Raw genomic sequence first — 16132 nt, 5'->3', positions numbered from 1 at the left:
AAGAGCAGAGAGTTGAAAGCCAACCGGAGACTCTTGTTGCAGAAGCTCAACAGCTGGAGACTCCTCCTGCAGCAATATGTGACCATGAGCTTACAGTAGAGCATGTTCAGCAAGACAGCAACGACAGAGATACGCTGTTGCAAAAGCTTGTGGAAGTTGAAGGCCTGAATGATAAACTGTTGGCAGCACTGGACAAGGCACAGAACAAGAATGACAGATTGAGGGCTCAGTTAGCTCTACTTGAATCTGAGGCAGATGAACAACAAGCAGAGAATAAATGTCTGCGTGCAGAGATTAAAGCTCTAAAGGATAAGGAGAAAACATTGAAAAATGACATGGACTGCCTTGAATCTGCGACAGAGAATTATCAAGCAGAGATTAAAGGTCTGAGAGCAGAAGTCTACCTTCTTCAGTGTCAAGTTAATGATGGCGAGGAAGTATTCAGAGAAAGAGAGCAGTTAGCACAGAAGCTCACTGACACGGAGACTCTGTTGGAGAAAAAACAAAAAGACATAGTGAAGCTGAAGGAATCCCTGCACCATCATCAACAAAATGAAGAATTTCTGAATGAACACAACTACATTGTTGCTACTGAGATAGGCAAACTCCAGTCTTTGAGAGAAAAACAGATTGAAGAGAACCAAAACCTGAAGGCAGTCATCCTGGAACTTCAGTTCCAATTGAAGGAAAATGAGGAACTGATTTTAACGAAAGATGAGATCATTAGCAAACAGAATAAACAAATGCAGCAGGACACGGATGAGCTTCACACACTCATAATTGAGATGAGACAGTCAAATATGGACCTTAAGAAGCAGCTGGAAATAAAGCAGAATGATGAGATACTGGCCGGAGCAATTCATTTCAGAGAGGAAGCAAAGGCCTTTTATGAATATCCAGAAAAACTGGGAATGCCCGAGGAGGACAGCATTGAAAGCCTCGAGGAGACTGAGTGGTATGATGCTCCAGAAGACATTAACCTACAGGAGACACTTGCAGTAGAGCCGTTACAGTTGGACCCTCCCGTTCTTGAAGTCGATCAGATGGACACTCCTTCAGCAGAACCTAAATGGTGTCGTTTCAAACGTATACTCAAGCTAAGCCTAAATATTTTCTCTGCCGCAGGGTGTTTTGTTCGTTTTGCAGACATCCTGACCAACAGCTGGTTTTTCCTGTTAAATGCAAGTCCTTGTATCTCTGAGTTTGTTTACGAGCTGCTAGAACCGCATTGTGGCTGTCAGGCTACCCCAAAACCCTTCTAAACACCATAGACTGCATAAATGAATACCAACACCGGCCTGGTCTGTCAAGGTCTTCAGACATCGACATCATGGACATAGCACGAGCTGCCGGGATTTGCACAAATGTACAATAAGTAGATACTGTAGAACGTTTTATTACTCCATACAATTATTTATGAATGATACAAAGATACAAACACAAAAAAATAAAACTAAGGCAATGCAGAGGCAGAACAGCGGCATAGTGGTTAGTGCTGTTGCACCCACAATCAGAAGGTCATGGGTTTGGCTCCCAGCCTGGGGCCTTCCTGTGTGGAGTTAGCGTGTTCTCCTGCCTGTGTGGGTTTCCTCCGGGTACTCCGGTTTCCTCCCACCATCCAAAGACCTCATGTTTGTGTTAATTGATGACTCTTAATCAGACTTTGCGCTAAACTTTTTCATTGTCCATCATTTTGACCGACAGGTAAAAAAAATCCATCATAATCTATTTTTCTTTCTTTCTTTCTTTTTCTTTCATTTTAATTTAGGTTTTTTAATTAGAATAAACACAGTCAATAGCATTAAATTTTCATTAATTTTTTTTTTTTTTTTTTATTCAATTACAACCAACTAAATGATGCACTTATAAAGGCATGAGAGAAAACATTCATCGTGTCAACACCACATTTCCCCAAAGTGACATCGGTGGCCACTAAAAACACTAACTGTGGCCATGTGCGAAATGAACAACGCAGTTTTTGGACTTTATTTTTTTTATTTTTTTCCTTCATAACACAAACAGGAGGTCATATACAGACATTCAGACATATTGGGTAATTTACGCGGGTGCTCACCACAGGATAATAAGCTTTTGTTCAAAATCAACAGCAGTTTCAACCGTCACACTCAGCATCAGCTAGGTATGTAACCCATTTGGCCCAATAATCTTTCCCCTTTTCCTTCTGTAGCCTCAAAGAGAAAGTTAAGCTTTCCATATTGTATATGTCATTCATTATATTTTTCCATAGGTGCAGGGTGGGAAGTTCTCTCAGAAACCAGCATCTGGTTATTGCTTTCTTACTTGCTACCATAAGTATCTTTAATAAATATCTGTCTCTGTTATGCAAATCCTTTGATACATTCCCCAAATAAAATGAAAGACAAGTAAAGTCAATGTCGAATCCCAGAATCTTCCTTGTTGTTGCTTGAACTTGGGTCCAGAAAGGTTGCAAGGCGGGGCAGGTCCAGAAAATATGAGTATGGTCTGCCATTAGTTGGCCACATTGTCTCCAGCATCGGGCCTGATGGCCTGGTTGCCTTGATTTTATTTTGGGGGTTATGAAAAACCTCACCAGGTTCTTCCAACAAAAAGTTCTCCAACACTGTGAGTTTGTGGTCGACATCTGGGTGTGTATTGTGGCAGTCCATTCCTCTGGGGAGATTGTAATTTCCAACTCTCTTTCCCATTTTTGTTTAATATAGTCTGTTGAGTGAGTCTTCATATGTGAGATACTTGAGTACAGATTCCCAATAATTCGTTGAGAGGACTTTGAGTTATAAGCTCTCATGAACATTTGTGTAACCCCAGATTGTTCCTCTATACCATGACCTTTCACCTCGTTTTGATAGTAGTGACATATTTGTGTATGTCTATACAAATCTTGTCTTCCTAGACCATATTTTCTAGACATAGACTGAAAGTCCATTAATTTCCCATCCTTCACTAATAGAGAGTATGATGTAATTCCATACCTTATCCACTGTCTATATTTTAAATCTAGGGATGCTGGCTTAAAATCTGGGTCGTATGCTGGCCACCTCAATATTTTTACTTCTTTTTGGATCTGATACTTCTTTACAAAGTCTAGCCACACATTCAAAGAAAAACAAACCCATTGATTTTGAAGATCAGGAAGGTCCTTGATAACAGAAGGGCAGCCCAACAAAGATTGCACAGGTCTATTTGATATTGATAATTCAATATCTTTCCAGTTGGCTTCATACTCGGGGTCACACCAAAGAATCAAGGGTCTTAATTGTGCTGCTACATAGAAATCCCTCAGGCATGGTAGGGCCAACCCCCCCTCCTCCCTCGGCAACCGCAATGTATTATATCTTATTCGTGGTTTTTTCCCTTCCCATATGAATCTTGAAATTTGCTTGTCCCATGCTTTAAACTGTGAGTCAGGAATTTTGACTGGTAGTGACTGGAATAAATATAACAAGCGAGGTAAGATATTCATTTTGATGGTCATTATTCGGCTGCCTAAGTCGAGAGGGAGTGAGCCCCACCTGTTAAAATCGTCACCTATCTTCTTGTTAACTACTACATAATTCTCATTGTAGAGGTGAGTTGTGTCCTTTGTCAATATCACTCCCAAATATTTTATACTTGTAGCGTTCCATTTAAAATTGTACCTGTTAACAAGATCCTGCGGGGGGATGAAATTAAAAACCAGAGCTTGGGTTTTCTCTATATTGAGGGTATAACCTGAGAAGGTGCCATACATTGTTAAGAGATCCATGAGTAAGGGTACACTTAATGGTGGTGCTTTCAAAGCTACCAGGACATCGTCCGCGTACAAGCATATTTTATGTTCTGAACCTCCTATTGTGATGCCTTCAAGGGCTGTCTCTTGCCTTATGAGTTGGGCTAATGGTTCAATAAACAAGTTAAAGAGTCCTGGGCTAGCAGGACAGCCCTGACGACATCCTCGTTGTAAATGTATGGTCTTCGACATATGGCCATTAATCTTAATTCTAGCGGTTGGTAGCGTATATAGTGTTTGTATGTAGTGTATGGACTGTATAAATTTTTTACAGAAACCAAATTTCCCCATTACCTGGTAGAGGAACTCCCACCCCACCGAGTCGAACGCCTTTTCAGCATCGAGACTCACCAGGACAGCACTAATCCTTTCGTGTTTTATTTGTTCTATTATATGGAGAGACCTCCTTATGTTATCCTGGGTTCGTCTGTCACTAATAAAGCCGGTTTGGTCTTCATTTATTATTAATGGTAACACCTTCTCCATCCTTTTAGTCAATATGGAAGCATATAATTTGTAATCTTGATTCAGCACGCTGATTGGCCTGTATCCGCTGCATTTTTTCCTGTCTTTGCCTTCTTTTGGGATTACAGAGATAAAGGCTTCCCTCCAAGATGGAGGCAGAACTCCCTCTTTTAGGACATAATTAAAACACTCGCAAAGTAGAGGGGTTATTTGTTCCCTAAAAGACCTATACCACTCACCAGGAAACCCGTCGGTGCCCGGTGATTTCCCTGCTTTCAGACCAGAGATTGCTTTATCAACTTCCTCAGTTGTTATTTCTTTTATGAGATCATCGTTGTGTAACTTCCCTATAGAAGGAAGGTCTAGTTGATTTAAGAACCGTTCTACAATATCTGACTCTGGTCTGTCTGGCTGTGTGTACAGGCGTTCATAATATTTCTCAAATGCTTTTTGAATGCCATCCAGTGTGCGGGTTGTTTTATTAGAATTAGGATCTCTTATTTCGTGAATAGTATTTTCAGCTTGTTGTTTTCGCAGTCTCCACGCTAACAGTTTTGTTGCTTTCGAACCTGTCTCATAAAATTTTTGCCTCATAAACCGAAGCTTTTTCTCTAACTCTTCACTGTGAATTTTATCTATTTCCTGCTTAATTGGTCTAATTTGTTGCAGTAGAAGGGGATTTTTGTGTTTGCTATGCAACTGCTCTAATTGTAGCAAATTATTTTGCAGATCAATTAGTCTTTGGGCTTTTGTCTTCTTCATAAAGGCAGTAATTGATATAATTTTACCTCTGAGGACAGCTTTTGCGGCGTCCCATAGTGTCACTGCATTTACCTGTCCGTTATTATTATTTTCCAGATATGTTTGTAATTCTCCTTTAATAGTTGTTTTAAATCCTGGGTCATTTAACAAGTTAGTGTTCAACCTCCACAGTGTATTTTTGCGTTTGCTGTCCACGTGCAGTTTTAAGTGCAAACTAGAATGGTCAGACAGGTCTCTTGTGCCCATCCTACATTCCTTTACTCTATGTTTTTCAGAGTTGTACATAAAAAAGTAATCTATTCTGGAGTGTACATCGTGGCGTGCAGAATAAAAAGTGTATTGTCTATCTTGCTTATGGAAATCTCGCCATATATCTATCAAACCTAAATCCTGTAATCTTTTCTTTACCCATTTTTCTAAGTTATTTATTTTCCTTTTTTGGTTAGTTGTATCTAGTTTGGGGTTAATTATCATGTTTAAGTCCCCCGCACAAATAAGAACACCAAGAGTTTCACAGGAAATTAGATCAAAGATTTTCTTGAAAAGAACCTTATTGCTTCCAGGAGGGGCATATATGTTAAGTAGGGTCACCTCTTTGTGATCCAATTTACCCTTGACCAATATAAATCTTCCCTCCTTGTCCTTAATCTCTGATATAAATTCAAAGTTAACCGAGTTTGAGATCAAAATTGCAACCCCACGTTTGCGACCTCTTTTATAAGAGGAGTAAAATGTATTTCTGAATCCCATCTTTTTTAGCTTTTCATGTTCAGACGACTGTAAGTGTGTTTCTTGCCAGAATACGATTTGTGATTTCTCCTTCTTAGCCTTAGCTATCATCTTTGCCCTCTTAGTAGGGCTACTGAGACCATTTACATTGAGTGTGACAACATGAAATTCTCTTTCACCCATAATCTGCAATTGTAAAGCATCTCAGTTCCTGTGGTGATACCCTCTTAGACCTCAAAACATAATAACAATATAACACGACGGAACAGTATAAACAAACATAACTATAATACAAAAAAAATGAGTGAGCTTCCAACTTGGAGGTTCAGGCTAATCCAACCTCTGGGGTGGGGATATGTTCCAGCCACTGGGTGGGGCCCCTGACTAGTTACAACCAGTAGTTCACTGGTGGCTTACTCTGTATATGCCGGTATTTTATCAGACTAAATTTATAACATTAGGGTCCGTTGCTATTACGTCCCGAGAATCAGAACTTAGTGAAGTAAATTCCAGCTGCAAGTGAGCAGCGCAAACGCTGTGATTCAAAGCTTACAAGTCTCCACAGGACCGGGCCTGTATATTACCAACCTGATCAGTCATTTATTTTAAGGCTTTAACTTGGTTTGCAGACAGAGAACAAAAACCAAAGACCGATGTGGGCCAAAAAGGGGATAAAGCAACCAGACTCTCTCTCTCTCAGTCGCCGGCGGGTGTAGTTTCCTCCTCTCCTGTGCGCCGCTGAAATCCCCTCAGTTTCTCGCGTACGCTTCGTTGGAATTTTGCCGGGTCTCTATGGCGGGGGCCTTTGACATTCTCCCACAGTGGCTGAAGGTTGTCCAGCGTCCTCTTAGTCGGGCGGGTGGGGGGCACTGCAACACCCCTGGCACGTAGATCGTCTGCTGCTTGCTCAGCGCTGTGATATGTGACAGGTCCATCTTTGAGGAATACGCGCATCCTTGTTAACGGAGTTTGAAACCGGATGCCCTTTTCTTTAAGTGTCTTCTTTATTATCGTGTATTCCTTTCGTTTTGACAACACTTCAGTTGCGTAGTCGTGGTCAAAGGACAGCCTTTTGCCCTCAAAAGTGATAGGCTTCTTCCAGGCGGCCCGAATAACTTTTTCCTTCGTTGTGAATTTAAGGAATTTTATGACAATGGATCTTGGAGTTGCGTTGTCCGGGGGCCTCGTGCCCAGGGCTCTGTGTGCCCGCTCGATGCCCAGATTCGTGTCGGGGGGGATGTCCTCACCCAGTTCAGTCTTGATAAGTTTCTCCACAAAGTCAGCCACGGAGGTGGCTGGTGGCTTCTCTTACGCCGTACAGCCTGATGTTATTCCTGCGCGAGTGCCCTTCTAACTCCGTAACTTTAGCTCGTAGAGCGTGTTGTGTTTTCAGAAGGGAATTCACTGCATCTTTCGCGTCCGTACTCCATGTCTCCATATCCCCGATGCGTTGCTCGGCTTCCTCGAGTCTTTCGTTTGTGAGGGCGATTTTCCCTGTTGCCTCCTCCATTTCTTGATGTACGTCAGCTCTCAGTTCGTTCAGCTGTTTCTTAATATCTGCCTGGAAGCTAGTTTGAAAGTCAGTTAGTCGATTTGCAATATCAGTTTTGATTTCCGTCATCAGTTCTCTTATGGTGGTCAATATTGCGGACTCTTCTCCTGACATTGGCTTCGTAGCTGATGCTTCCTCGCCGCCATCTTCTACGGTGTTTGCGCTTTCAATGGTGTCGTCCTCTCGATCAAAATCGTCCTTCTTAGCTCTTCTTTGTGACTTACCACGGCCCTTTTCCTTCCCCCCTTCCATCTTCAGATGTATTTAGGTCGATTTTAGTATCAAAAACTTTTGAATTGGGGGGGGTTTAGCTAACCGGTAGAGAGCAATTTTTTACACAACCATCCTCGAGCTCGCGCCACCGGAAGTCCAATCTTGAGATTGATATCAAAATCACCCAAAATGAACATTAATTTCCCCTCCTTATTAATAACATCCATCACATTAGCCACACAATCACTGAATTCACTGATAACAGTATTTGGTGGATTACACACAACCTATAATGATTTTTTGGCTTCAACAAGCATTTCAATTAAAATTGATTCAGTTGGCACAGTTTCAGAATTAAAGTACAGATCATGTCTTAACTTGTATTCATAATCGCGATGGACAAAAGTTGATACACCGCCGCCCGCTTTCTTCACTCTGTAAGAGTGAACTGAATTGTTGTGGGAAGCTCATATAGACTGCTAATGTTATCAGAAAGCCAAGTTTCTGTAAGTGCTATTATTGGGGAAAGTATGCTCAAGAGATGACAGATAATGAATTAGCTGATCATGATTCTTTACCAAACTCCAAATATTCATATGGAGGGTTGAAAAAGTATGTAATTCTGATGGAATAGAACTTCTAATAGGAATTGAACTGATTTTCACTCATATAGTTACAGGATGGTAAGGTATATGTTTCTGATAGGACATTCGCATCTGGATCCCAATTGAAGTCATATTTATCGCTATCACCCCTTTCTAAATCAAAAGGATTAAAAACATAATGCTCATTTGTAATAGAAATTGATGCAGTGGTGTTGGTAACAGCAACATAATCGCTATTTCCTAAAGAATGAAAGGGAAACAGTCCAGTACATGTCTGACAAAACCAGTTTGACCATAGATCAATGTTCTTCTTTGTAACAAGTGGACATCGATAGTGGGATATGTTTTTGCAAATACCACAACAAATACAAGTATTTAGCCTTTTTTGCATCTTGCACACATTGATCATGATCTGTTGGTGTCCAAAAGACAATGGCTTAATTGCTACCCTGGGCAGCATTTTAAGATGTTGGCTTTAGAGAGGGTTGACTGTTTATCTTTGTGCCTAAGTAGCTTTACTATCAGGACTCAGAGCAGAGGAACCCAAAAGCACGAACACAGAGACAGCAGTAAGTCCGACAGGCTTTAATCAGTCTTAAAACAGGTAGGGGTCAGAAACCAGGCAGAATCTCTAAAACTGCAGAGACAGGCAGGTAGGTGAAGACACACTAGACAATCTGGCAGAGAGCAGGTGAAAGTGGACTGGTATAAGTATAGGAGACTGATGGGGGAATGGGCCTCAGGTGGGAAGATGGGTGGAGCAAACCAGGTGCAGGGAATGAAGGTGATAACCAGGCAGGTGGGTGTGTCAGGAACTGCAGAGACAGGAGAGAGAGATCAAGTAGATGTGACGGTGACATTTATTACCGTAGGTCTTGTTTTTTTCCCATCCCCGCCGGCCAACAGCTTCCCAGTATGGTGCGCTCGTTCGATTTCAATGTGCCTTTGGTCAATTTAGTTTTTTTATAGTTATAGTTATAGTTTTATAGACAAGTTAAACTGTTCACTAATGTGCCTGGGGAAACAGATTTACGTTTATTCACACTAATGGCGTCGTACGGAGACCTTCGAAAGTTCCCGGAAGTTAGCGTAAGCTAGCCGCAGCTCAATGTATTTGAAAGGAGCAGATTGTCGGAGCCACACATTTTCAAGGTAAAATGTTTAAATAATCGTCTTTCCACATCAGCTTTACATTGAAATCAAATTTGTTCGAGTATTTAAGTATGTTGACGGAATGTCGCCGTCTCGATTCGTAGATTTCTAGAATATAAACCGATAAACGTTAAGGCTAGCACACTGGATAATGATAGCAACAGATGCCACAGGCTGATAAATGCAAATTCTGTTCTTAAATATAACTTCATCCAACAGTTGATAGCGACGTTAATATATTGGGATAGCTATTGTAAACATTTGTCCAACTGTATTTATTTTTATTTCTTCTATATCTATTTCTGCAACTGTGAACGCAAGACTACCTGACAATGACGTCACCCGTATTTATCAAAGCAGCGAACGATAGCGCAGTGAAACGTCACAGATGACGTCAGATGTACTTGTATATAGGACCGTTTGCTTTGATCTGGTATCAGGATAAGGACCGGAAATCAGAGTGAAAGATACTAAGGAAGTATTCAGGGAAAGAGACCACAGAAGCCCACAGACATGGACAATCTGGATATAGAACAGAAAGACAAGATCGTTAGGAAGAAGAGTTATCAAATTTCTTATCTGCAGCAGACTGAATTTCAGACACTGGAAATGCAGACAGAGAGTAAAGATCGAAGGGAGAATTTTCTTACTCTGCAGGAAGAAAATACATTCTTCAAAATTAAGCTCAAGCATCTCAATAACAAGGTATCCCATTTAGAATTTCTGAATGAAATACATAGAGCTGAGCTTGACAGCTTGAGAAGAGGAATCGATGGTTTTGTGTCCCAACAGGCCCAGCAACTTAACTTGGATAAAGATGAGGACACTTTGGCTGGAGCAGAGAATCACACAGATGAATCTGGGATTTTTCTTGAAAATACAGAAGAAGAACCAAAACTGTCTGAAGAGCAGAGAGTTGAAAGCCAACCGGAGACTCTTGTTGCAGAAGCTCAACAGCTGGAGACTCCTCCTGCAGCAATATGTGACCATGAACTTACAGTAGAGCATGTTCAGCAAGGCAGCACTGACAAAGATAAGTTGTTGCAAAAGCTTGTGGAAGTTGAAGGCCTGAATGATAAACTGGACAAGGCAGAGAACAAGAATGACAGATTGATGGCTCAGTTAGCTCTACTGGAATCTGAGGCAGATGAACAAAAAGCAGAGAATAAATGTCTGCGTGCAGAGATTAAAGCTCTAAAGGATAAGGAGAAAACATTGAAAAAGAAGAACCAGTACCTCATTAATGACATGGACTGCCTTGAATCTGCGACAGAGAATTATCAAGCTGAAATTAAAGGTCTGAGAGCAGAAGTCTACCTTCTTCAGTGTCAAGTTAAAGATGGCGAGGAAGTATTCAGAGAAAGAGAGCAGTTAGCACAGAAGCTCACTGACACGGAGACTCTGTTTGAGAAAAAAACAAAAAGACATAGTGAAGCTGAAGGAATCCCTGCACCATCATCAACAAAATGAAGAATTTCTGAATGAACACAACTACATTGTCGCTACTGAGATAGGCAAACTCCAGTCTTTGAGAGAAAATCAGATTGAAGAGAACCAAAACCTGAAGGCAGTCATCCTGGAACTTCAGTTCCAATTCAAGGCAAATGAGAAACTGATGTTAACGAAAGATGAGATCATTAGCAAGCAGAATAATCAAATTGCTTATCTGCAGCAGGACACGGATGAGCTTCACACACTCATAATTGAGATGAGACAGTCAAATATGGACCTTAAGAAGCAGCTGGAAATAAAGCAGGATGAGGAGATACTGGCCGGAGCAATTAATTTCAGAGAGGAAGCAAAGGCTTTTTCTGAATATCCAGAAAAACTGGGAATGCCCGAGGAGGACAGCATTGCTCCAGAAGACATTAGCCTACAGGAGACACTTGCAGTAGAGCCGTTACAGTTGGAGCCTCCCGTTCTTGAAGTCGATCAGATGGACACTCCTCCAGCAGAACCTAAATGGTGTCGTCTCAAACGTATACTCAAGCTAAGCCTAAATATTTTCTCTGCCACAGGGTGTTTTGTTCCTTTTGCAGCCATCCTGACCAGCAGCTTGTTTTTCCTGTTAAGTGCAAGTTCTAGTATCTCTGAGTTTTTTTACGAGCTGCTAGAACCGCATTGTGGTTGTCAAGCTACCCCAAACCCCTTCTAAACACCATAGACTGCATAAATGAATACCAACACCGGCCTGGTCTGTGAAGGTCTTCAGACATCGAGGTCATGCGTGTTCTCCTGCTTGTGTAGTTTCCTCCGGGTACTCCGGTTTCCTCCCACCATCCAAAGACATGTTTGTGTTAATTGGTGACTGTAAATCAGACTTTGCGCTAAACTTTTTCATTGTCCATCATTTTGACGGACAGGTAAAAAAAATCCATCATAATCTATTTTTCTTTCTTTCTTTTTCTTTCATTTTAATTTAGGTTTTTAAATTATAATAAACACAGTCAATAGCATTGAATTTTCATTAATTCGGTTTTTTTTTTTTTTTTTTTTTTTAATTCAATTACAACAAACTCAATGTGGGCAATAAATACTATTTATAAGATTAATTTTTGTTATTACAAGATTTCTATGATCCTGAGGTAAACTAAGGTTTGCTCATATCTCCACTGCATTTAGGTCTAGCAAAACATTTGTTAAATACTACATTCAGTGAATGAGAAAAACACTTGTAAGCAGATTCAGCACTTCACATCTATACACTTTGCTCCATGAGACGTCCTGAAGCTCTCTCTTAAACATTGAAATGTTACGTTTGCTGAATTTACGATGGGCTGTTTACTATATTGACCGTTAAGCCTAGTAAACTGATATGTAGGAAAATGGTCAGATAAGTCTGTAACTAGTATTCCACAATGGATTACCTCATTCAAAGAATTGGTAAAAATATTATCAATCAAAGTAGCCGATTTATCATTTACTCTGGTGGGTTTACTTATGACTGGATAAGAGTAATTGGATTAAATGGCACTTAAGAAGTCCTCAGTCCCAGAATGCGTCTCAATCTTGAGATTGATATCAAAATCACCCAAAATGAACATTAATTTCCCCTCCTTATTAATAACATCCATCACATTAGCCACACAATCACTGAATTCACTGATAACAGTATTTGGTGGATTACACACAACCTATAATGATTTTTTGGCTTCAACAAGCATTTCAATTCAAATTGATTCAGTTGGCACAGTTTCAGAATTCAAGTACAGATCATGTCTTATCTTGTATTCATAATCGCGATGGACAAAAGTTGATACACCGCCGCCCGCTTTCTTCACTCTGTAAGAGTGAAGTGAATTGTTCTGGGAAGCTCATATAGACTGCTAATGTTATCAGAAAGCCAAGTTTCTGTAAGTGCTATTATTGGGGAAAGTATGCTCAAGAGATGACAGATAATGAATTAGCTGATCATGATTCTTTACCAAACTCCAAATATTCATATGAAGGGTTGAAAAAGTATGTAATTCTAGTGGAATAGAACTTCTAATAGGAATTGAACTGATTTTCACTCATATAGTTACAGGATGGTAAGGTATATGTTTCTGATAGGACATTCACGTCTGGATCCTAATTGAAGTCATATTTATCGCTATCACCCCTTTCTAAATCAAAAGGATTAAAAACATAATGCTCATTTGTAATAGAAATTGATGCAGTGGTGTTGGTAACAGCAACATAATCGCTATTTCCTAAAGAATGAAAGGGAAACAGTCCAGTACATGTCTGACAAAACCAGTTTGACCATAGATCAATGTTCTTCTTTGTAACAAGTGGACATCGATAGTGGGATATGTTTTTGCAAATACCACAACAAATACAAGTATTTAGCCTTTTTTGCATCTTGCACACATTGATCATGATCTGTTGGTGTCCAAAAGACAATGGCTTAATTGCTACCCTGGGCAGCATTTTAAGATGCTGGCTTTAGAGAGGGTTGACTGTTTATCTTTTTGCCTAAGTAGCTTTACTATCAGGACTCAGAGCAGAGGAACCCAAAAGCACGAACACAGAGACAGTGGACTGGTATAAGTATAGGAGACTGATGGGGGAATGGGCCTCAGGTGGGAAGATGGGTGGAGCAAACCAGGTGCAGGGAATGAAGGTGATAACCAGGCAGGTGGGTGTGTCAGGAACTGCAGAGACAGGAGAGAGAGATCAAGTAGATGTGACGGTGACATTTATTACCGTAGGTCTTGTTTTTTTCCCATCCCCGCCGGCCAGCAGCTTCCCAGTGTGGTGCGCTCGTTCGATTTCAATGTGCCTTTGATCAATTTAGTTTTTTCCAGTTAGATTTTGTCTAAATTTCTTCTCCGAAATCAAACCAACTTTCATTAAGTGACTCGGTGATGCCGTCTATGATGATGCTGTTCCTCCTAGATTGGTTTTCCAGATATTCAGCGTTGTCCATCCAGTGTTCAATATCAACTTGCAGGGCTTCAGCATTGGATTGGAGATGTTTAATGGTATCCATGGTCACAGACGTAAAGGGACTTTCAGGCCATCCACTTCACTTTGAGTAAATTCAAGGCTTCTTTTTACCTCCTGCAGTTCTCTAGTCAGGTCATCAACACGATTACTGTTGGAATCATTAATTATTTTCACAAAGCCCTTAAAGCTCTTGTTGCATGATCAGGTCTTTATAAAAAGCCTTTTGCTGATCCAAGAGGTCTCAAACAACTGAGAGAAACATACTCTTCTTCTCTCTTCTTAAGTGGCATTTTATAAAACTATCAGCCGATAATCAGACAAAACAGAGTCCTACCAGTTGGATGTGAAGATAAGCTGCTTGGAGAAGGCTTCAGGCTCCTTCCTTGACATACTTCTGTCCCATCGTCTGTGTAGACAGTATTTGTGTCTGAACTTCTTCCTGAACTTTTGATTTGACCCACTGGACTCCTGAGGGCAGTGGTGCGGCCTGATGAGGCTGCAGTTTTTGCACCAGCACCAACCAGGGTCCATATCGGCTGATAATAGCGCATCTAAAAAAAATTATTTTGTGCACTGAAAAAAACAAAAAAACAAAAACATATATATGTGTGTGTGTGTGTGTGTGTGTGTATGTATGGCCTCAGACTGGTTTCACTGGCTTTGTTACATCTTGTTATTCATTTCTCAACACATAATACAATGTTAGACAACAGGCCACTGTACCAGGAAAAGAAAAAGGTGTTTGAAACCAGGTTAATCTCTTTGTTATGAAACCCTCAGGTGGCTCAGTCCCTTTGAAAGCATTACACGCTGTAGAAAATGTAACCACATTTGTCTCGTTTTTCAAAATATGGTTACCAAAGCACAAAGACCTGAGCAAAGCGAGAGGAAGGAATCTTTTAGATCAAACTGTGATCCAGGAAAAAATGAAGCTTCAGGTGACAAAGACAATACAGACTTTCAAAGGTGTGTTTGCCCATTTCAGGTTTTAACCACATCTAACTCAGTTAACAGCGTTATGAAAACCATTCTCTGCAGCTTTGGACACACAGCACAGGTCATTTTTACTGGGACAATATTTAATATCATTACTCATTCTTACAAATCATGATGCTTTATTGATACCAAGGTACTTTGAAAGTCTCCCACAGAAGAGAATTACACACTTTGTGAATTTTTTATGGGATTTTTTTTTTCCTTGTTTGTTTCAGTATTGCACTTTGGACACCAGGGGTCACCAACTCCGCTCCTGGAGAGCAACTGTCCTGCACGTTTTAGGTGTTGTCCTGCTCCCGGTGTGAGCTTCAAACTAAAAATGCAGCAGTTTGACACAGTTTTAGTAAAACTGTAAACAGACACACAGTAAAAAGAATCCATAAACATCTGACATAAACATCTACTGAGACATTTTCATTTCAGCTCGTACCGCAGCCAGTCAGTAAACGTGGTCCGATTATCTTTTTTTTTACTTTTAAAAATAAACAACTAAAGCAATACAAAAATAACACAACAGTATTTGTAATAGTGAACTCGACAGAGGCAGACAGGCTCGGTTCCTGGTGTCTTTCTGTGCGGAATCTGCGCTAACTACTGTGCCGCCGTGCTGCCACTTTAAGAGGCAAAGGTTGGAAATTGACGACAGACAAAAGCGCCAAATAAAGCGCCGAATAAAGAGGGATAAAAATAACACCGGGAATAAATACTTATCACCCGCAAATTATAGACAAGTTAAACTGTTCACTAATGTGCCTGGACAAACAGATTTACGTTTATTCACACTAATGGCGGCGTACGGAGACCTTCGAAAGTTCCCGGAAGTTAGCATAAGCTAGCCGCAGCTCAATGTATTTGAAAGGAGCAGATTGTCGGAGCCACACATTTTCAAGGTAAAATGTTTAAATAATCGTCTTTCCATATCAGCTGTACATCGAAATCAAATTTGTTCGAGTATTTAAGTATGTTGACGGAATGTCGCCGTCTCGATTCGTAGATTTATAGAATATTAACCGATAAACATTAAGGCTAGCACACTGGATAATGATAGCAACAGATGCCACAGGCTGATAAATGCAAATTCTGTTCTTAAATATAACTTCATCCAACACAGTTGATAGCGACGTTAATATATTGGGATAGCTATTGTAAACATTTGTCCAACTGTATTTATTTTTATTTCTTCTATATCTATTTCTGCAACTGTGAACGCAAGACTACCTGACAATGACGTCACCCGTATTTATCAAAGCAGCGAACGATAGCGCAGGGAAACGTCACAGATGACGTCAGATGTACTTGTATATAGGACCGTTTGCTTTGATCTGGTATCAGGATAAGGACCGGAAATCAGAGTGAAAGATACTAAAGAAGTATTCAGGGAAAGAGACCACAGAAGCCCACAGACATGGACAATCTGAAGATAGAACAGAAAGACAAGATCGTTAGGAAGAAGAGTTA

The sequence above is a fragment of the Echeneis naucrates genome, chromosome 16 (genome assembly GCF_900963305.1).
Source record: "Echeneis naucrates chromosome 16, fEcheNa1.1, whole genome shotgun sequence".
Taxonomy (NCBI): domain Eukaryota; kingdom Metazoa; phylum Chordata; class Actinopteri; order Carangiformes; family Echeneidae; genus Echeneis; species Echeneis naucrates.
The sequence above is the reverse complement of the archived record's forward strand: the minus strand, read 5'-3'. Positions refer to the sequence as shown.